Source organism: Toxorhynchites rutilus, chromosome 3 (assembly GCF_029784135.1).
Source record: "Toxorhynchites rutilus septentrionalis strain SRP chromosome 3, ASM2978413v1, whole genome shotgun sequence".
NCBI classification, from domain to species: domain Eukaryota; kingdom Metazoa; phylum Arthropoda; class Insecta; order Diptera; family Culicidae; genus Toxorhynchites; species Toxorhynchites rutilus.
Genome location: NC_073746.1, coordinates 235,198,040 through 235,221,070, shown reverse-complemented (window position 1 = coordinate 235,221,070; position 23,031 = coordinate 235,198,040). Strand labels below are relative to the sequence as shown.

At 39.5% G+C, this 23,031-nt stretch overlaps 1 protein-coding gene across 4 annotated transcripts in view; it reads right to left on the bottom strand.

Annotated features, from left to right (window-relative positions):
* Positions 1–1,813: 1,813 nt before the first annotated feature.
* LOC129780132 (uncharacterized) overlaps positions 1,814–23,031 on the bottom strand; it is a 34,352-nt gene continuing 13,134 nt past the window's right edge. For 2 of the 4 annotated variants that reach the window (XM_055788097.1, XM_055788101.1), the window contains exons 5-8: positions 7,674–7,861; positions 2,784–3,608; positions 2,288–2,724; positions 1,814–2,231 (exon numbers count right to left, since the gene is read on the bottom strand). The gene's annotated coding sequence lies outside the window, so the exon portion shown is untranslated. The remainder of the gene's footprint in view (positions 2,232–2,287; positions 2,725–2,783; positions 3,609–7,673; positions 7,862–23,031) is intronic. The other 2 variants (XM_055788098.1, XM_055788099.1) reach the window with 2 other exon arrangements.

Genomic DNA, 23,031 nt, shown 5'->3' with positions numbered 1-23,031 from the left:
ATGAACAAGTGTTTTTTCGTTCCAATAAGAATCTTTAGATTGAGGAATGATGTTTCAATGAACTGAATAGAACTTATGCTTGATAGAATATAAATGAAATTTAAATTTGGAACTTTTATGTTGGTTGCTTCGTAAAACTTTTAGCACAACTGTAAGTGTAAAATTGTGTATGGTAGCTATTGTGTTAAAATGACTTGAAATATGAAACGATTTTTTTTCTCCCAAGGAAAGTTCATGCGACGAGGAAAATTGGAAAAATGAAGGAATATTCGAAATGTGATTTCACATATGCTCTACATACGTATTGGGTGCTGTTAGCCCAATTGAAATTCGCATTGAGGCATGTAGCATCGTGTTCCGTTGGGTTTAAAGTGAAAAGGAAATGGGTTGAATACTCTGAAAATAAAAAAGTTACGAATAAAATTACTTTTCCATTTCAAATATATTTTCTCTATACTAAAGTAACACTTTTTTCTGGTGAGAAAAATTGGGTTCGATAATGAAAATTATCTTATATTGCTTTGATGAGCTTTTTTTCTTTATTTCATCCATACATAACACAGGCGCCATCTCGTCCAGGACCACAGAGGGCGGCTTTGGTACGTGATACGCACCATCTAATGACTAATCACCATCCTTCTATCATTATCACTCGGTTATGGACACTGGTGGAGTGAACAAACAATACCTAACAACCAAAACGGAGCCAAATCATTATCGAAGAGTTTAACAATGTAATTCTTCAAACATATCCAAAATCAGCGTGCAGCAGATAGCCTAACGGAATCCTACGTCACCTATGCAGTCGTGTCTTGGACACAACCCTCCTGTGACTTTTTCTTAAAGGGAAAATTGAAATCAGTTCAGAAATGTTAACAGATAACAAAAATCAATTCCCCTAGTATTTGGTATGGCTCCCTGTTGGCGTCCAGCACTTCCTGCAAGCGCCGAGGGGAGATTTCTGGTCAATGTAGACGGCAGTGCCTCCCAGATCTCCGTAATCGTCGTTATGAGTTCCGCTTCGTTCCCTGGATTTTTATTCCTCAGATGCTTCTTGATTTCCCACTATAGATACTCAATAATGTTCAAGTCCGGTGATTGCGGAGGTATTTTGAGTTGATTGGGACATTACAGAGCAGGCATATTCTCACCATGAAGTCAGTTTGCTTCGGGTCATTATTCTGTTGAAAGTAATTATCACGATGGAGACCCAATTTCTGAACGGGAGACTGCAGGTTACGTTTCAGGAAGATCAATTAAGCCTGTAGTTCACCGCCGAATTGATAAACTCCATAGTTCCAGTACCAGAAGCCATACATCAACTGATTACCGCCGCCGTGTTCTACTGTAGTAACCAAATGCTGAATCGGAAGCACCGATCCTGGTTTCCTCCACGTCATCTGTCTTCCATCCGATTCAAAGAAATTGGTTTTCGGTTCATCCGTATAAAAGACCCGGTTCCAGAACTCCTCAGGTCTGTTTTATTAGATTTATTGAGAGGTTTTTCGGGAGCTGTCAGTAATGCGGTCTTGTTGATGGTTGAAATAGAACTGACTTTATTGTCAAATGTCACTGACATCCCTCATTCCGTTTTGCCTGCCAAGATCGGGTCGATGAAATGTCAACAATCGACCTCAAATGCTGCCACCTTGCAATCGAGTTATCGACCTTTCATATGCATTCATCGAACAACTTGACGCCACTTTTTCGCCAACATGTGCAAGGCGTCGACCTGCTTGCAGCGCTGCTTCCAGCACTGCTTGCCGCTTGTTTGGATTGGTTTGTTATTGAAAATGAAAAGGAAATACATTGATCGTTTTTAATCATTTTATTGAAGAAAAATAATAAAAAACCATGTATAATAAAAATAAGGTATATAATGGAATCGGTGCATCCGGGTTGTCTGGATTGACGATTCAAATCCGACTGAGTACATTGATGAATACCTCCTTGCCCTTGATGACACAGATATGTGGCTGAGGAGGATTCTTCAATGTGCGTGAAGCACGGGATCTCCGATGTGGAAAATTGCTCGAAATACTATCGATGGCCAGGTCCTGCTGCTGTTGCTGTTGATGCTGTTCCCCGGAATAACACCCTGGACTTAAAGGATACTGCTGCGGGAAAGCTGATGCTGTTGGCTGGTGTGACAGAAGAGGAAATAAGCAATGTGGTGATGAGGGAAATCATCTTTCTCACTCGCCGATTGATTGAGTCGGATGTATTCATAGCTGAAACAAAATAAAATGATTAGTAAGTGAAAAGCAGAAATGAATTCCCTACTCACCAGTTGTATGATCCGGATAAAAATGCGAAAATTAAAATTTCATGCGATTACGTTCGCTTACCTCGCCTATTTTCATTCTACTATACTACGGAATCAGTGCAATCGGGTTCCTCCGGGGTGGTAATTCAGCTGAGCAAGTTGATAAATACCTCCTTGTCGTTGAGTTTTCGTATCTGAAGAGGATTTTTGAATGTGCGCGAAGCACGGAACCTCTAATGGGGAAAGTTCTTCGCAATACCATACCATGGTCAAATTCTGCTGCTGCTGCTGTTGATGCTGTCCCCCGAGTTGCCAACAGGGGTGGGAGGTTACTGCTGCAGGAAAATGGATGTTGTTGGCTGCTGTGATAGAAGTGGAAATCCGCACTGTGGTGATGGGAGAAATCATCTTTCTCACTTACCGATTGATGGAAGCAAACGAGTCGAATGTATTCATAGCTGATAAGACAAGATAAAATAATTAATAATTAAAAAGCCGAAATATATTTAATACTCACCAGTTGTATGATCCATTTGTTTTTGTTTGAGATGACAGTTCAGCGGAGTGGAAAAAAGAACCACCAGTGATGCCATTTGGTTTGTTTAATTATTCAGTATTTTCGACTAACGAACTACGATATTGGGGAATAGGCATGACAGTATGGATTTGCAGAAGGAATGAATACACTTTTAAAATGAAAATTATGAATCTAATCGTCGTCATCGTGAATAAGTAACAGCGCTACGGTCGTTGTTAGGTCGATGTTTTTTTCGTCGATTGGATTGTGGGTTGGATTGTGGGCAGTCGGCGCAGGCGTTACCTGCGTTACGAACGGAGTCCAGCTCACTGTAACAATGTTTTATATTGAAGATAGACATAACAGTCGTCCCCTTTATTTTTTTTTTAAATCAACCTATTCTAACAATTCAGTATAATTCATATGAACTGTTATATTTTAATTTTACAATTCGAAATGTCAGCCATTTTGATCACTACTAAAGGATTTCCGACAATTTCTTTTAGTATAATAATAATAATTCTGTTCTTCGAATGGGCGCTTTGTCCGCTTTGAGCGCCGTAAACTTCCCGGCAATTCCGCCGTAGAAGCATTTCTCTTTCTCGAGTCTCTAACCTTTGCCAGATTATCCCGTGAGATTTCCCCCTTGATGTCCTCTGAGCCGCTTCCAGCTACACGTTCTTCAACGTTCATGTCCAAAACATCGGCATTCTTGTACTGTGCACCCAGCTGCATTACGATGTTTGGTCTAGTCTCCGGGTATTTGCTGTGGTACATTCTAAGTTGACTTCGGTGGGCCATTACCTCCACGTTTCCAAGAAGTACCTGGAATGTATTTTTAGAGAATTGTTTTTTTAAAACAAACTTTTAACCATCTGTTTGGTAAATTATTATGGTAATTTTTGTACCACAATGTATCACCTTCCATCAGATTATCTAAATTGTCATTTGACATCTCTTTCTTTGGTTTTGGATTATCCATACCGTCATCCTCTGAGGTTTGTGGTAATGACAACTTATGTTTGTAATTATTTCTAGTATTTACTAGATCAAGAATCGTTTTTGGTTTAAAATTAAATATATTCTCCGAGGGAAATTGTCCACTATTCGTCACAATATTATTTCTATAATTCATTAAAAATAAATTAATCTGGTCTTCCAAATCCAAATCTATCACATCCGGTTCCAATAAGAACTTTTTTAATACCTCTTTCACCGTCCTTACCAGCCTTTCAGCTTGCCCATTGCTTGATGGGTTGTAAGGAGGACTTTTGAACACTTTTATTCCCTTCCTTTCGAGGAATGAAGAGAAGGTGAAAGAATTGAATGGAGGACCCCCGTCTGATACCAGAACATCCGGTAAGCCAAATCTTGCAAAATAACCAACCAATTTCTTCAATACCTTTGCACAATCCGTGCCTTTTTTCATCCAATCAATCTCCAGCCACTTGGAGTATGAATCCACTATTAATAGAAAAGTTTGATGGGAAAAGTGAAAGAAATCTATGTGAATTCGGCTAAAAGGCTTTGTTGTAGGTGTCCATTGAGACAACAATTTTGTTTTCGGTACTACTGCCATACTACTGCACACTTCGCACCCCGTAACGTAACTTTCAATATCCTTGTTAATCCCAAACCAATATATTTGTCTTCTTGCCAATTGCTTCATTTTAACTATTCCTGCATGATTGGCGTGCAAAAGCTTTAGAATTCCGCTTTGCATTCTTTGTGGAATAACCACCCTGTCTTGATACAATATGCATCCATCAATTATCTCCAAATCATTTTGATTGGCAAAAACGTCCATGAAGCGTTTGTCTAACTTTTTCGGCCATCCAACATGCAAAAATGTCATAATTTGTTGTAAATTTTCATTATTATTCGTCTCTTTGGCAATCGTTACAAAATCTATTGGGAAATCTTTACTGAAATTGATACTCTTTATAAACTCTTGGTCAATTTCATTGGGAACCGACTGCTCCAATGGGAATCTCGAACAAAAATCCGCATTGCCCATTTTAGCAGAAGGTCTATATTGAATTTCAAATTCATAAATAGCAAGTTCAAGCACATATCTTTTGAGTCTTGTCACGCATATTGAATTCTTGCCTTCTTTCCCAAAAATTCCTATTAACGGTTTGTGATCAGTATAAACAATAAACCTTTGTCCATACAAATATTTATGAAATTTCTTTATCGTGCAAACTAAAGCTAAAGCTTCTAAATGAAGAATTGGATACCTTTTCTGCGCGCCATTTAACGCAAAAGAAGTAAAACTGATAGGTTTTTCTATACCATCAACTATATGCGCAATTACGCCACCAAGACCATAGCCCGAAGCATCTGACACAACAACAATGTCCTTCCTAGGATCGTAAAATTCTAAAATGTTGGCTGAAATCAATGATTGCTTGCTATCTTGAAAAGCTTTTTCGCGATTATTGTCCCAAACAAATTTAACATTCTTCTTCAACAAGTTATACAAATAATACAACTTGGAAGACATATTAGCCACAAATCTATTGTAATAGTTGATTAGGCCTAAATAGGATTTCAACTCATTTATATTTTTAGGTACTTTTGCTTCTTGTATAGTTAAAATTTGATCTGGACTAGGTAATAAACCTTTTTCACCAATAACGTGTCCCAAATATTTCAATTCCGAAACAAATAAATTGCATTTCTCAAAATTTACTTTAATATTTGCCTTTGCAAGCCTTTCTAAAACGATTATCAGCTTATTACGACAATCATTCAGGTCTTTACCTGCAATTAAAACATCATCGAGATAGCAATAAACATTGACAATTCCATCCAACCCCTGGTCCATAACATGTTGGAAAATTGATGCACTAGAAGAAACACCCTGTGGTAAACGATTATATGTAAATAAGCCTTTAATAGTATTGATAACCATAAATTTTCTTGACCGTTCATTTAAAGCAAGCTGTGTGTACGCTCCTTCAAGGTCCAACGAACAAAATACCTTACAATTTGCTAACTTAGCAAATAAATCGCTAGCCAATGGTAAAGGATATGTGTTCGGTATTAAAACTTTATTAATCGACACTTTGCAATCAATAACGAGTCTAATCTGTCCATTTTTTCATTACTGCAATCACAGGCGATGCCCACTCGCTGGTTTCTACCGGAGTTATCACATTCTCTTTTTCCAATTTATTTAAGTAAGCTAGAACTTTATCCCTTAACCTATAAGGTACTTCATAGGCCTTTTTGAAAATTGGAATTTCGCTTTTCACCACCAAGTCCGCTTTAAAGCCATTGATCGGTGTTGAAAAATCTTTAATGAACACTTCTGCGAAAACATTTTTGATTTGTTTAACCTCATTATTCAAATTCAGCGTATTCAAGTTGTTCACTTGTTCGTGTAAGAAAATTTCATTAGAAAAAAATTGCCTCCATTGAGGAAAGAAAACATCGAGCTAATTTCTGCCAAATAAAGGTATAAAACTGTAATTACAGTCTAAAACAATAATTATCATGCTATCCTCAATACCATTCAGTTTAACTAACACCTTTGTTTCACCTTCCACCTCTAGTTTATAGCCGTTCACCACCTGAAGTTGTTTGTTGGATTTATTTAAAGGTTTTCTGAATATATTGTAATATTGATTTTTACCCATTACTGTTACCGTTGACTCAGAGTCAACTTCCATTTTAATTATTGTATTATCAATAGAGACATTAATCAAACAAGGTTCACTAATTTTATTCACTGACTCAATATACATGCATTCCAATTCACCTGGATTCCACTCCTCGAAGTCGTCATCACTATCCGTTGTCGTCATTTTTCCCAACAAGGATGTCAGCTGTTGTTCTTCACTAGTTCCTGGTTTAGTTGTATCCACAAACTTCACCGCATCTCTCTTCGTATTTTTCAAGGCGAAACACTTCCTTTTTATGTGTCCCTTAACCCCACAGTGATCACATATCATGTCAGCATAATTATGCTTAAATCTGTAGAAATTATTCCGTCCATTCCCATTGTTGTAATTGTTTCCATTGTTGTATCCATTCATTCTCCGTGAATTGTTGTGTTGAAAATTATTCACATCATTCATACAATTGTTCCTTTGAGCAAAAGAATTTCTATTCAAATTATTGTTTTTGTGAAAACCCAACCTTTGTTGTATCGGACGTCTGATTTGATTCACTCTTTGTTCATAAGGATAATTCCGCTGTACAAAATGGTTCGAATTATTATTGAGCGTATGCGCATTATTTCTTGCTATATTCCATGTTGTAATAAGTTTATCCATTTTTTCTATTGTCAAACATTCTTCTTTCAATAATGATTGCTTTAAGTCCTCATCCCGGAGTCCTGTTAGCACTCTATCTTGAATTGCAATATTTTTAAATTCACCGAAACCGCAAAATTCCGCCTGAAGCTTTACTGCTTGTACGAAATCTTCAGCCGTTTCATCGGGTTGCTGAACCCTGTGACTAAAGCGAAAACGCTGAACCAAATCCGGTTCTGTTTTATCTAGCTTTTGCTTCAATTTTACGATTATTTCATCGTAGCTAGCTGAGTCTAAAACGTCCTTTTTATAAAATAACTTCAATTGTGAATACACAAATGGACCGCAAAGGTTCATAAAATGGGACTTCCGTTTAGAGGCTGACACGTCATTAGCGTCGAACGTGTACGCCAAACGATCCGCCCAGTCCCCGAACGACGTACCTTTACGATACGGTTCGATTGAAGATGCCATACCTTGGCTCATTTTATAGAAAATTTGAAAAAAAAATCTTCGGAATATTCGAAGAATTCGTTTATTTGGAAAACACGAGGCAAACAAAATTAAATATAAAAAAACTAATTAGCCTCTCACATTAAAAAAAAATAATAAGATCAAAATGACTCACCGATACAGCCGTAGGACCCTTGCCGACGAAATTGTTTTGATTTACCGTCGAAATAACTCTCCGAAGGCAGCTAATTGTCCGGATTAATGTTCCGAATCTTGGTCCAACACTTTTAACAGGAACAACAGTTTCCTGATCCAGAATAGGAGACAAAAGAATCCCCAAGATGGCGGATGGCGTTGTCCAAGCTGTGAAAAAAAGATATAAAACAGGAAGTGGGTTATATCTATGGTATAACCGCAAGGGTGACGTAGGGCTATCGTTGATTTAGAGATCATTTGTTTGAAGTTGAATCTAAATCCATTCTGAATGAATGAATAAATGAATATTTGGGAGACTTCGAAAACGAGAGCGTTACGTTGGAGGCACAAGGTTTTATGCATCCAATGTAGGATACGAAAAACCTTGTTCTGAAGAATAATCTTCAGAAGCAAACCTGCTAACTGTACTTGATTGACAAATCACAAACGCAAATGTATTATATGGATATTTTATGGATAGAAAACATTAAAATAAACTCTTTCACATGAATGTAATTTTAAATTCCCAGAGGAACTGGCAGATTATTTTCAGTAACGATTAGATATTTCCACATTTTCCTCGATACTGGAAGCCCACTAGTGGTTAATACTAACTCGATAACCACCTGTTAATAGTACTTGATTGAAAAATATTTGGTCACAGTGTTACATGGATAGAAAACATTAAAATAAACTCTTTCACATGAATGTAATTTTGAATTCCCAGAAGAACTGGCTGATTATTTCCCAGCAATGATTAGATCCTTCCGGAACTTTCTCGATGCTGAATGGCATCCAAACGGAAAGAATTCTGCGCGTGTATGTGTCGATCCTTCGCCGTCCACCTCCTCCAGCACGTTAGGCAACGATGTTGTCTTGTCGATGTCCTCACGAAAAATGAATGTGTCTCACCACCAGAATATCGCTTAAGTATGCTTTTTGTGTGTGATTGAATCGAGAGAAGGTGTGGTTTACGATGGCAATTTGGAAGGCAAACTAAAGGGGAATGAACTCTCTGAGCTCGGAACTTTCGGCGACTGAGCAATAATCGATTGCGGGTGCATACAATATTGGATACGGAAATATCCTACTGATGGGGAAAAATAATCTTCAGAAGCTATCCTGTTAATTGCGATTGATTGAAAAATCACAAAACCAAATGTATTTGGTCACAGTGTTACATGGATAGAAAACATTAAAATAAACTCTTTCACATGAATGTAATTTTAAATTCCCAGAGGAACTGGCAGATTATTTTCAGTAACGATTAGATATTTCCACATTTTCCTCGATACTGGAAGCCCACCAGTGGTTAATACTAACTCGATAACCACCTGTTAATAGTACTTGATTGGAAAATATTTGGTCACAGTGTTACATGAATAGAAAACATTAAAATAAATTCTTTCACATGAATGTAATTTCAAATTCCCAGAGGAACTGGCAGATTATTTTCAGTAACGATTAGATATTTCCACATTTTCCTCGATACTGGAAGCCCACCAGTGGTTTATGCTAACTCGATAACCATCTGTTAATAGTACTTGATTGAAACATATTTGATCACAGTGTTACATGGATAGAAAACATTCAAATAAACTCTTTCACATGAATGTATTTTTAAATTCCCAGAGGAACTGGCAGATTATTTTCCGGATCTTTCTCGATGCTGAATGGCATCCAAACGGAAAGAATTCCGCGCGTGTATGTGTGTGTGTGTTTGTGTAGCGGCTGCTTCGAGATCTTCCCGGGGAACCGTTTGTGGCATCACTCTCCTCCTGATGGATTCATGTCTAGCCTAAGGTGCACAAACAGGCTCTTGGTGACACCGTTCATCAGCGTTTTCATGATAAACGAAGAGCTTCACCACAACAGCGACAACATGCTCCAATCGCTGTTCAATTAGAACTGAGTAGATTTCCGAGCGGCGCTCGCTTATATACCGATTGGTGATTTCAATGGCCTGTTTTGAAAGCAATTTTAAGACTATTGAAACAAGTTTTTGGATCAAAAAGTAACAAGTATAGAACGCGTAGACATTTTATCTTTCGAATGAAGTGTTTATCATACCATTTCGTTCAGTTGTTAAGGAGCTATTAACGCTCAAAATCTCGGTCTCCGGCGTAACGCTTTCGTTTTCGAAACTTTGATTTTACACCCCGGTATAGAAATGAAAGACGTAGTCCTACGTCAAAAATGGTATTAGTTTCTATGCATAAAATCGCACAAAAAACACTATCAATTTGAAAAAAAAACTGTTCTTTTATTGTCCATTTGAATTATATTGTTTCACTTTTGTTTGCACTGATTTTTAAACCTTTTTCCTCGTCGCCACTATTAGATTTATTGAGAGGTTTTTCGGGAGCTGTCAGTAATACACGTGCGGTCTTGTTGATGGTTGAAATAGAACTGACTTTATTGTCAAATGTCACTGACATTTAGGCAAGGCGCAAATTGAGAAGCGTATAGCGCTGGTAAACGAACACGAGACTAGCAACATGACTCACAAACGTAGCGTGGTGGAGCGCATATTCAGTCGCAGTTTGGTGTAAATAACGTGCCACTCGCATACAACGTCTGATTCACACAGATTTGCGTGATATATTTATTTACTAACACAATCACCCGACCGGTACGACCAGCACGAGAAACTGTGGTTCAGCCACAGCGTCACGCGAGTCGTGTCTTACGAGCGCTCCACACTCTCGCGTCATCTGGCCAATTTGCGCCGTTCTATCTGTTTTCATTAGTCACAAAAACAGGCGCTATATCGCGCCAAGTTACTCGCGCTATATGCGTCTCAATTTGCGCCTTGCCTTATCAGTCGGCGCAGGCGTTACCTGCGTTACGAACGGAGTCCAGCTCACTGTAACAATGTTTTATATTGAAGGTAGACATAACATGTTTACATATGCCTTAGCAAACTGTAGTCGTTTTTTCATATTCACCTTTGAGATGAAATATTTTTCACGGCCAACACGACCTCTCAGATTGCTCTCCGGACAGTGTCTGCGCAGACAGGTCTCCCAATGATGCCGGCTACTTCGGTAGTCAATTTAGAAATGTTTGGTTTAGGGGTTCATTCGCAATGTTCGAACAATTACCCGTTCATCATCAGAAGATTTACAACAGATGGCGTAACTTGATTATTATTCCATCAAATCTCCAGACATTCGTTAGAAAGCTACTGTCATTGCGCGTATTTTTCAGAATATTTCAAAAAGTTGAAGCGTAAACAACATAGTTTTTTGCCACTTCGAATATGTCGAATTTCGGACCAACGAGAGTGTTTTTGCGGGCAGTGTTACTTCATTACTTCAATACGAAGAAAAAAGCTGCGGAAAGTCATCGCATTTTGGTGGAAGTTTATGGTGACCATGCTCCAACTAAGCGAACGTGTCAGACGTGGTTTGCACGGTTTGGAAGTGGTTTTGACTTGGAAGACGAAGAACGTTCTGGAACGCAAAAAAAAATTGAAGATGAAGAATTGGAGTCTTTACTCGATCAAAATCCATCACAAACGCAACAAAAACTAGCAGATACACTTGGAGTAGTTCAGCAAAATATATCTGATCTTTTAAAAGCAGTGGGAATGATCCGTGAGACGTCGAACGCCGTTTTTTCAAGCACGAACAATTGCTCCACCGGCATAAAAGAAAGGGTTTTTTTTTGCATCGAATCGTTATTGGTGATGAAAAGTGGGCCATTACGATAATCCTGAACGTTGGGCAACTTTTGGATACCCCGGCCATGCATCAACATCGACGGCCGCGCGGAATATTCACGACCAGAAGGATATGCTGTCTGTTTGGTGGGAACAACTGGGTGTGGTGTACTATGAGCTGCTAAAACCGAATGAAACCATTACGGGGGACCTCTACCAACGACAATTGATGCGTTTGAGCCGTGCACTGAAGGAAAAACGGCCACAATGCGATCAAAGACACGATAAAGTTATTTTGCAGCACGACAATGCTAGGCCGCATATTGCGTAACCGGTCAAAACATACTAGGAAACGCTGAAATGGGAGGTCCTATTCAACCCGCCGTATTCTCCAGACATTGCTCCGTCCGATTACTACCTTTTTCGATCGATGCAACATGGCCTGGTTGACCAGCACTTTTGATGAAGTCAAAAATTGGATCGATTCGGGATTAGCCGACAAACCGGTCGATTATTTCCGCAAAGGGATCCGTGAATTGCCAGTAAGGCGGGGAAAAATTGTGACTAGCGATGGGAAATACTTTTAATATTAAATTTGTAACCATTTTAACAGAATAAAGCATTAATTTTTGAAAAAAAAAAGAAGAAACTAACCAGTACTCCTATTATTATTTCCCAATTCTAATCCTGAATTCTGTGAGACAGAATAACTGGCCATTTCTTGATTCAGTGGGGCCATTGTTGAGACACCACAATATTGCTTTTTTACGTAGTTCAGTACTGTTCATAATCTTAAATCTAATCATGTCCTTTGTGCAAAATTGAAGCAAATTAGTTCATTGGTAGTCACGATTTTTTCTATTCTTCCATTTCTAATCTAGTTTTTTTTTTACTTACATTACCCGAAATGTTTTTCTGTGAATTTCTATGAAATATGACCGCCTTGAAGTTTCTTTCAAATTCAATTTATGCTGTCTTGATTTCTCACCAAAATCCATATGGCTTTTTTATAAAGCAATTCCACGCCAAATTAACTGGTCGGTCGTTTTGTATCAGGCTGTACCAACAACCATTGACTTTCTTTGAAAAAAAGAATCCCTGTGCGAAAGCCAGTTTTGTGACTGAAATACGATGTTTGACAGAGTTTATCAAAAATCAATGAACTCAATGAAATCAATGAAAAATGCAATGAAAAATATTTACATTATTAAGTAAACTTTTGCAAGAAAATTGATACAAAAACTGATTTTACACGCAAATCGCTATTTCGTTCTCAAAATATAACTTATTCTATATCATCAAAATCATGTTTTCAAAATGTTTGCACAATTTCGGAAACTTTGTCATAATTTTGAAAAAAAACACAAGTCATCCCTGGACACCGTTTTTTTGTGTATTTGGGTATGTCGACATTCGAAAATATTAACATTTTACAAAATAATAGATTTTTCTCGTGTCAGCGCTTCTGGATGGTAGGTAACTGATCGAGAATCTTTAAGGACGTGACAAAAGATTACACTCGATGAAAAAATTCTACCATACACATGATTCAATCTCAGTCTTTGTAGATCCATCGAACTTTCATAGTTTAATGAATTATCCTCTACTACCAATGGAAATAGCTTGATTGCTCACAGTTCATGTGAGTCACTTTCAGGATACATATTTCGGTGAAGGAGTTTTTTGATATGAGAACATATATGGAGGTTCAATCGGGCAACACTTCCAGGCAACTCAATCCTTTTCAAAAGTAATAAATAAATAATTTTATCAAATAAATAAAAACAGAGTGCTCAGGATGGGCGAAAATAAAAACAAAAATCTTGACAACACCGGACAGATTTAATCTATTTTCCTATATTCGAAAATAGAATATAGATGAATATAAACTATAGATGCCAATGAATGTATGGGAAAAAAATCGACCCTAAAATTTCAAAAAGTTTCTCTATACAAAATGTTCATCACCTCCAAAAAACACCCTATGCCAAATAAAGGGTCCCATTCACACAGTTCAGCTTGAAGCGATCGGACGCTTTGTGCTATTGTGCTCGCGTTTCGGTAACAGCTATTGTTATTGGCTGGTGTTTTTTCCTCAACCAAGTGTGCTTCTTCCATCGCGTGTTAATTGTGGGAACAGTAAAGTGCGCTCAACAATTCCCACCAGCTGGAGTGAATAGCCTCTCACAGCAGATACTGGTGAAGGTCTATAGAGAGACACTTTCGATCGCCGAATCATCGCCATTTCCACCGCCGACGTAGGTGCGCTCGCTCACCAATACACCTACAGCAGTGTAACAATAGACGCCAACACGTGATCAACTGGACGGTGCAGAACGAGTCGAATATTATCTGCGCGGGGTGCGCATTTAGGTGAATACGCATAAAAATACATTTAGAGAAAATATATATAAATATTATATTTTTTTTATTTTTTTCTTGAAATAGTATGATTTTTTATTTTATTATTGTGAAATATTTAAAAAAAATAGAATTTAAGTGCCATTTATAATGGCAGAAGGTGGGGGGTCTCCGAATATGGAGATCTCAGACAATGAAACCAATGAATCCCCCCCATCAGGTAAAAAAGGGAAAACACTTAAACGTGTTCCTAAATCGCAAGATGTTTCTTCTGGGGACGAATCAGCTCATGCTAATAAGCCCCCTCATAAAAAAATCGCAAATCTCTCCTCTCCACCTCTTGACGCTCCCACCCTACCTTCGACTTCGGGTTCCCTTTCTGTTATCCCCGCTACCACTCAATCCTTACCTTCGCCTACTCCCCATGTTGTCTCCCTTCCCACTCAATCCTTGTCCTCGTCTTCCCCCTCTGTTACCTCGTCTTCCCCCTCTGTTACGTCCTCTCCCCGTGTCAAGGTTTATCCAGAAGATGCATCTGGAACTGGCCCATGGGTTGTTTTCTTTCGGCCCAAACCAAATGGAAAAGCTTTGAAAGTCATGCAGATCGCGAAAGATCTGGCAAGGTATACCTCCGTGTCGGAAATTTCGAAGGTTAGACCAAAGAAATTGCGAGTTTTCGTGACTGATCGAAAGGACGCAAACAAGATTGTTGTCGACCAGCATTTTACAATTGAGTATCGGGTTTACATTCCCTCTCACGTAGTTGAAATTGAGGGTGTGATAACCGAAACGGGTCTGACGTGCGAATACATTACGAGTGAAGGTACTGGCCGTTTTAAGAAACTGCCCTCGATTACTGTTAAGATCTTGGGTTGCCGCCAGCTCGGAACAGTCTCCCATGAAGGGGGTGAAACTAAATTTACGCCGTCCGACTCGTTTCGAGTCACCTTCGCTGGTTCAGCTCTCCCGGACTACGTGATGGTAGAGAAATTGAGGTTAGCCGTGCGACTTTTTATTCCGAAGCCAATGATTTGTCAAAAGTGCAAGTCAGTTGGTCATACGGCTGCTTATTGTGCCAATAAAGAACGCTGTGCCACTTGCGGAGAGCAACATGTGGGCGAAGCCTGCAGTGCGACGGTAAAAAAGTGTCCATATTGCGGGGGAACCCCACACGTGCTCTCAGCTTGTGAAGCATACAAGAGTCGCTGGGAGAAACAGAAGCGCTCTTTGAGGGAACGCTCTAAACGCACTTTCGCGGAAATTTTGAAGGGCGCTTCTCCACTGGCTCAACAGCAACAACCAATCAACACACATAATGTTTACGCCACGTTGCCAGTTGATGAAATGGAAGCGGATACAGCTAACGGGGGCACGCCGCCTATTTCTCAAGGGAATCCCCGGCGCAAAAATGTGACCACTCCCAACGTTCAAGGACAAGTCCCTCCGGTGATACCCCCAGTTAGTTTGCTTAAAAAAACGAGTGCAGCGGACAAGCAAAATCAGGTTCCTCCTGGCTTCCGTGGGAATGGTTCACCTTCGAACGACCCAGCATTCGAGGGAACATCAAAAACCCCAAATGTCCCTGTTTTTCCGTCAAGTTCAACTTCCCAATCGGGAATCATAAAGTTGTTCGACCTTGTGGATCAAATTTTCACGTGTTTTAATGTTTCCGACTCCATCAGAACCATTGTCACCGCAATGCTTCCAGTATTAAAAACAATTTTGCAGCAATTGATGCAAACATGGCCCCTCCTTGCAATGATTATCTCTCTTGATGTCTAATATAAATAGAGAGGTCGGAGATATCACTGTTTTACAGTGGAATTGTCGTAGTCTTATCCCTAAATTGGATACATTCAAATTTTTAATTCATTAGTTCAATTGTGATGTTTTTGCTCTGTCCGAAACATGGCTTTCTTCGCAAGATGATCTCTCTTTCCACGATTTTAATATTATACGCTTGGACCGATATGACAGATACGGAGGGGTGATATTGAGGATCAATAAGTGCCACTCATTTTTCCGAATTGATCTTCCACCTATTGGTGGGATCGAAGCTGTTGCTTGTCATGCAAACATCAGAGGCAAAGACCTCTGTATTGTCAGCTTGTATTGGCCTCCGAGAGCTGCGGTTAGCCGCAAGCAACTTGCTGACACGTGCTCACTCCTTCCTGAGCCACGGTTGATCTTGGGAGACTTCAATTCTCACGGAACCGCCTGGGGGGAACAGTACGATGACAACCGTTCATCGTTGATATATGACCTTTGTAACAGCTTCAATATGACCATTTTGAATACTGGGGAAACAACACATGTACCTAAACCACCTGCTAAGCCAAGTGCTCTTGACCTCTCGCTTTGCTCGAACTCACTCTCGTTAGATTGCAAGTGGAATGTAATACAGGATCCCAACGGTAGTGATCACTTGCCAATCAAAATTTCCATCACCACTGGGTCTATAAATTTGGCATATGACCTCACAAGACACATTGACTGGAAAAAATATGCGGACGCGATTGCTCTAGCCATCAATTCCAGAGATGGTTTACCTCCATTGGAGGAGTATAACTTCCTTTCTCGTTTGATCTATGACAGCGCAGTTCGCGCTCAAACGAAACCCATCCCAGGTTCCACCATTTGCCGAAGGCCTCCCAATCTATGGTGGGATAGCCAATGTTCCATGCTTTATATAGAAAAATCGAATGCATTTAAAGCTTTTCGGAAACGTGGAACTCCTGAAAATTTTCAAACGTATTTAGCCCTTGAGAATCAGTTCAAAAATTTGATCAAAGGGAAAAAACGTGCTTATTGGCGAAATTTCGTGGGAGGTTTGTCACAAGAAACGTCAATGAAAAAATTATGGAAAGTGGCTCGAAACATGAGAAATCGCTCTTCAACGAATGAAAGCGAAGAATATTCACATCGATGGATTTTTAATTTTGCACGGAAGGTTTGTCCCGATTCCGCTCCCGTGTAGAAAATTGTTCGTGATATACAAGATAGGTGTGATCTTGATTCCGAGTTTTTGATGGTAGAATTCTCTCTTGCTCTCCTTTCATGTAACAATTCTGCTCCGGGATCGGATAGAATTGAGTTCAACTTGCTGAAAAACCTCCCTGATGTGGCGAAACATCGCTTGTTGAATTTATTCAATCGGTTTTTGGAGCATAATATTGTTCCAGATGATTGGAGACAAGTACGAGTTATAGCTATTAAAAAACCCGGAAAACCCGCATCCGACTTCAATTCGTACCGCCCAATAGCAATGCTGTCTTGTATACGGAAATTGTTGGAGAAAATGATCTTGTTTCGCCTTGATCGATGGGTTGAAACGAATGGCCTACTCTCAGATACACAATATGGGTTCCGCAGGGGCAAGGGGACGAATGATTGTCTTGCGTTGCTTTCTTCAGAAATTCAAATGGCTTACGCCGAAAAAAAACAAATGGCTTCAGTATTCTTGGACATAAAGGGGGCCTTTGATTCTGTTTCAATAGAGGTTTTGTCAGACAAATTACACTCTCGGGGACTGCCGCCTCTATTGAATAATATGTTATATAACTTGCTTTGTGAGAAACATTTGAACTTTTCTCATGGAGATTCGACAGTAAGCCGGGTCTCCTACAAGGGACTCCCCCAGGGCTCATGTTTAAGCCCCCTTTTGTACAACTTCTATGTAAGCGACATTGTCAATTGTCTTACACAAAATTGCAGCCTAAGACAACTTGCAGATGATGGAGTGGTGTCTGTCGTAGGATCAAACGAATCCGACCTGCAACCACTGTTCGTTAGACGCGCTACTCTTTCGTATTAATCTTGCCGACAGCAATCTTTGTGTTTTTGGCCACGGTTACCACGACATCGAGCACGTTGTTTTGTCGTGCGAGTTGTATCTTATCGCCAGATCGAATTTAGAAAACTCCCTCAGGGCTAGAGGAAGACAGCCCAATGTGCCGGTGAGAGATGTGTTGGCTCGGTTAGACCTTGATTACATGTTACATTACCCTTACAAGATACTTTGAACAATTTTTCAACCTGGGCCATTGGGCTAGGGATCGAATTCTCCACGGAGAAAACAGAGATGGTGGTATTTTCTAGGAAGCATAGACCAGCAAAACCAAAGCTTCAACTTTTGGGTAAACCGATCACTCATACTATGTCATTCAAGTATCTTGGGGTCTTTTTCGACTCCAAATGTACTTGGGGGGCCCATATTAAGTATCTGAGTAAAAAATACCAACAAAAAATAAACTTTCTCCGTACAATTACCGGCACATGGTGGGGAGCCCACCCCGAAGATCTTATAATGTTGTATCGAACAACTATTCTCTCAGTGATGGAGTATGGCAGTTTCTGTTTTCAATCAGCTGCCAAAACACACCTCATTAAACTCGAGCGAATTCAGTATCTTTGTCTCCGTATTGCGTTGGGATGTATGCCCTCAACGCATACCATGAGTCTCGAGGTTTTGGCAGGCGTACTCCCACTAAAAGATCGCTTCAATTTATTATCTCTTCGGTTCCTCATCCGGTGTAAGGTTATAAACCCATTGGTGATCGGAAATTTTGAGCAACTGATCGAGCTAAATTTTCACTCTGGAATCATGAGTTCATATCATGAATTCATCTCCATGCAGGTTGTTCCTTCTTCGTATATTCCCAACCGTGTTTTTTTTTCTGACTACATCAATTCCTCTGTACATTTTGATCTGTTCATGAAGGAGAAAATCCATGGAATTCCAGATTATCTTCTATCGGGGATCGTTCCTACGATCTTTAATGCAAAGTATGGGCGTATCAATTGCAATAATATGTACTTTACTGATGGGTCCTCTATGAATGAGTCCACAGGATTTGGAGTGTTCAACGTATTTTTTAGCACCTCACACAGTCTTCAGTATCCTTGCTCAGTGTATATTGCTGAATTGGCAGCAATACACTGGGCGCTGGACACCGTCGCCTCACGACCTGTTGAACACTATTACATTGTAACGGATAGTCTTAGCTCTGTCGAAGCTATCCGTTCAGTGAGGCCGGAAAAGCACTCGCCGTATTTCCTTGGGAGAATACGAGAAGTTTTGAGTGCTTTAACCAGACGCTGTTATGTCATTACATTTATCTGGGTCCCTTCTCATTGCTCAATTCCGGGTAATGAGAGGGCTGACTCATTAGCAAAGGTAGGTGCGATTGAAGGCGATATTTATCAGCGTCAAATCGCCTTCAATCGGGGGTCTTCGTAGCCACTTGGTTACGCGTTCGCTTACTAAGCGATCGGTCGTGAGTTCAAACTCAGGACCCTCAATTGACCATCTTTGTGTTGTTATAGAATAACTACGTTCACGCAAACATCATCAGCGATGGAGATCGATCCACGGTCGAAATTAGATCGATTCATCCATACAACTGCTCTGCTCTGCAAGAAACATCGGGCTGCTGTTCTATAAATAACTCAACAATGATCAATATCAACTGTCTCCGCTGTCCGGTCTGCTGAACAATGGAAGAACAGAAAAGAATACCCTTACGCCGAAATAGCTACTACTGTGTAATTCACCATAATGAAATGGAACAGAAAACTCAACGCCTAAATGGCTACAACTAACTACTGTGTAATTTACAGTTTATAGAAAACTTAAAAAAAAACATATGTACATGTACACGATTAAAACCCGGCTCTGTTACAGCTAAAATGCTAATGAGCCTAATAAATAAAAAAAATAAATAAATAAATGGGATAAAAAAAAATCGCCTTCAATGAATTTTATTCTTTAGTCCGTAAAATTACCATCGCTAATTGGCAACGCAAATGGAACGAAGATGAATTGGGCCGGTGGCTCCACTCAATTATCCCTAAGGTTAGCTTCAAACCATGGTTCAAAAGTCTGGACTTGAGTCGAGACTTTATTCGCACCTTCTCCCGACTCATGTCCAACCACTGTTCGTTAGACGCGCTACTCTTTCGTATTAATCTTGCCGACAGCAATCTTTGTGTTTGTGGCCACGGTTACCACGACATCGAGCACGTTGTTTTGTCGTGCGAGTTGTATCTTATCGCCAGATCGAATTTAGAAAACTCCCTCAGGGCTAGAGGAAGACAGCCCAATGTGCCGGTGAGAGATGTGTTGGCTCGGTTAGACCTTGATTACATGTCCCAAATCTATATTTTCCTTAAAGCTATCGATGTTCGTGTGTGATTTTCCTTATATCCTTATATCCTTTGCGTGCAATTGGTCCCCTTGCTACAAACAGTAGAATAAGTTGAAATGTAAATACACAATAGATATACAAATAGATTTAAGAATTGAGTGTGTGAGATTATCATTATTGTAACAATTTCCTTATATCCCATCCTTTTCCTGAACAAATATGTCACCCTACTAAACTCGAGTAGACCGCGAGTAATCGGTTTTCTACCTTACTTACCTTAGATTTAGAAAATGTTTATGTATAGTAATAAAAATATAATTAAGAATTCGGTTCCTTTAAACTTATGTAACTGAGCCTGTAAAAATAAACGAATTTAATAAAAAATAAATAAAAATAAAGGGTGTGTCACATCAAATTGCATCACGGAAAAAACGCTGTAGGAATTTAATTTATAGGAATTATATCTTCAGCTTTCGCTTATAATCAGATAAGAGTGTATAGATCACGTTGGCCATGCTTCACTGTCAATTTTTCGTAAATTTGGAAAAATGTCGTCGAACGAAAAAGAGCGTCGTGAATTAATCCTGCGCACTCATTTCGAGAATCCGGTGTTGTCACATCGGGACATCGGTAAGATGCTGGGAATCGTCGAATCCACGGTCAGCAGAGTACTAAAACGATACTTCGAGAACCTAACCATCGACCGGAAGGTGAAGAACGGCAAAAATGGATGCTCCGTCAGTGAAAAAGATCACAAGCGCGTAGTTAAGCAGTTTAGACGTGATCCGAGAAGTTCGGTCCGGGATGTCGCCAATAAGCTGAGTTTGTCAAGTTCATTCGTCCAGCGGACCAAGCAGCGGAAGGGCCTGCGTACATACAAGGTTCAGAAGGCTCTTAACCGCGACGGAAGGCAAAACATGGTGGGGAAGACGCGAGCCCGGAAGCTGTACACCGAAATGCTGACGAAGCCGCATTGCCTGGACGACGAAACCTACGTCAAAGCGGACTTTCGTCAGCTGCCGGGCCTGTTGTTCTTCTCCGCAGAGAACAAATTCAGCGTTCCGGAGGAGATTCGCAAGCAGAAACTATCCAAGTTTGCCAAAAAGTACATGGTGTGGCAAGCGATCTGCTCTTGCGGAAAGCGGAGCGCCCCCTTCGTGATGACCGGCACGGTAAACGGGCAGGTTTACCTTAAGGAGTGCCTACAGAAGCGCTTACTACCACTATTGAAGCAGCACGAGGGCCCGACCATCTTCTGGATCTCGATTCGTGCCACTATTCAAAGGACGTGTTGGAGTGGTACGAAGCCAACGGGGTCACCTTCGTGCCAAAGGAAATGAACCCGCCCAACGCGCCGGAGCTTCGCCCAATAGAGAAATATTGGCGATTATGAAGCAGGCCCTCCGGAAGAACCCAAAAGTTGTCAAATCGGAGGCGGACTTCAAGAGAAAATGGATTTCTGTTAGAAAAAAACTACAACCTGACGTTGTACAGAACCTTATGGACGGGGTAAAGAGGAAGGTGCGAGCATACGGGCTTGGGCTCGAAGTATGAATAAAAAGAAAATGCCAAAAGTTGTTTAATAGTTTTTATTTTACTGTCTAAAATTTTCAAAAGGATCGGTCTACTGAGCGAATTTCTACAGCGTTTTTTCCGTGATGCAATTTGATGTGACACACCCTTTATCAGTTCAATCGGACTTAAGGGAGAGTGGCGCAAAGCGGTCAAAGTTTGAGTTTTTTGAAAATTGAAAAATACCTCAAGGGGGAGTAAAGGAAATCGGGGTTTTCGAAAAAAATAATTTGATGCCAAATGTTTTAAAGTAGCATGAAACGTCGAGATCTAGTGTCATCTCGAAAAATTTTTTTTGTCAAAAATCGACTCTGGATTTTTTTTCGGAATACGAGACGAAACGTATGGTTTCAAGTGCCAATAAAAATAGTTATATCGATTTTCCATCCGGAACATGTTGCGAAATGTTGATTTGGACGAGAATATACCCTATGCAAAATATTAGCTCATTCGAACTTCATTTATTAGTGTTGCAGACGTGAAAATTTGTTTTTTTGAAAACCGGAAAAACCACCGGATATCGGGGTTTTCGAAAAAAAAATTTGATGCCAAATGTTTTAGAGTTGCATGAAACGTCGAGATTTACAGTTATCTAAAAAAAATTTTATTGTCAAAAATCGACTTCAGACAAAAAAACAACCGAAAGCCAAAAAAAAAATTTTTTTTCACAAAATTTTTTTTTCGACTTAACAGTAAATCTCGACGAGTTATGCAATTTTAAGACATTTGGCATCAACCATTTTTTTTCAAAACCCCGATTTTCGGAGATCTTCCTTTTAAAAAAAAAAATGGTGAACATTTTTTATGAGGTACCTTTTTGCAATTAGAGGTGACCATTTTCATTGGCACCCTACTATAGATATATAAGAATATAAATATAGAATGTACTTCTTCAAATATTTATTTAACGTGTCTACGTGGACATGATCCAAAAGTGTAACGCGCGATAGGGCATGTGGTACTGTTTTGTTGAAACCACTTGTCTTCCTCATTATGGGAACTCATTTGTGGAATAAAATAGTCGGCCACCGATCCATAAAGCGTACCAATAGAGTAGAGCAAAAGGGATGTGTAAACGTTTAATTATTGTTTCAATCAATTGTTCTTTTCTATTGATATTCAACCGTAAAAAGGATGAAGAGCGCGATGAATTTCTAAAATTGAATCATGGTTTTCGTGAAAAATCTGCACAATTTGCAGTTGGTGTTTAGGTGTTAGTTTGTTCATTATGAAACCCAAATAAAACCACAAAACAAGTGAAAACACCCATTGCTAGGTTGGGGAAAAACTACTATTTTTCCGGTAGATGGCTGTATTAATCGCTATCTCGTAAAATAACGATAAAAAAATTGATTTATGCTCGTTGGAAAGTTGACATTTTGCACATTATCCTTTTTTTCATCGCTCCTCTGAGCATGCTCCTTTCGCTTCACATTCTCTCATTTTGTAGAGAATAAGTTGAATTGACTTATATGAATAGACTAAAATGAATGAATAAAAAATTAGTGGGTTATATCTATGATATAACCGCAAGGTTCACGTGGAACTACCTTAGCTTAGCAATCATTCGTTTGTATTGATTAAATTCTTGATTG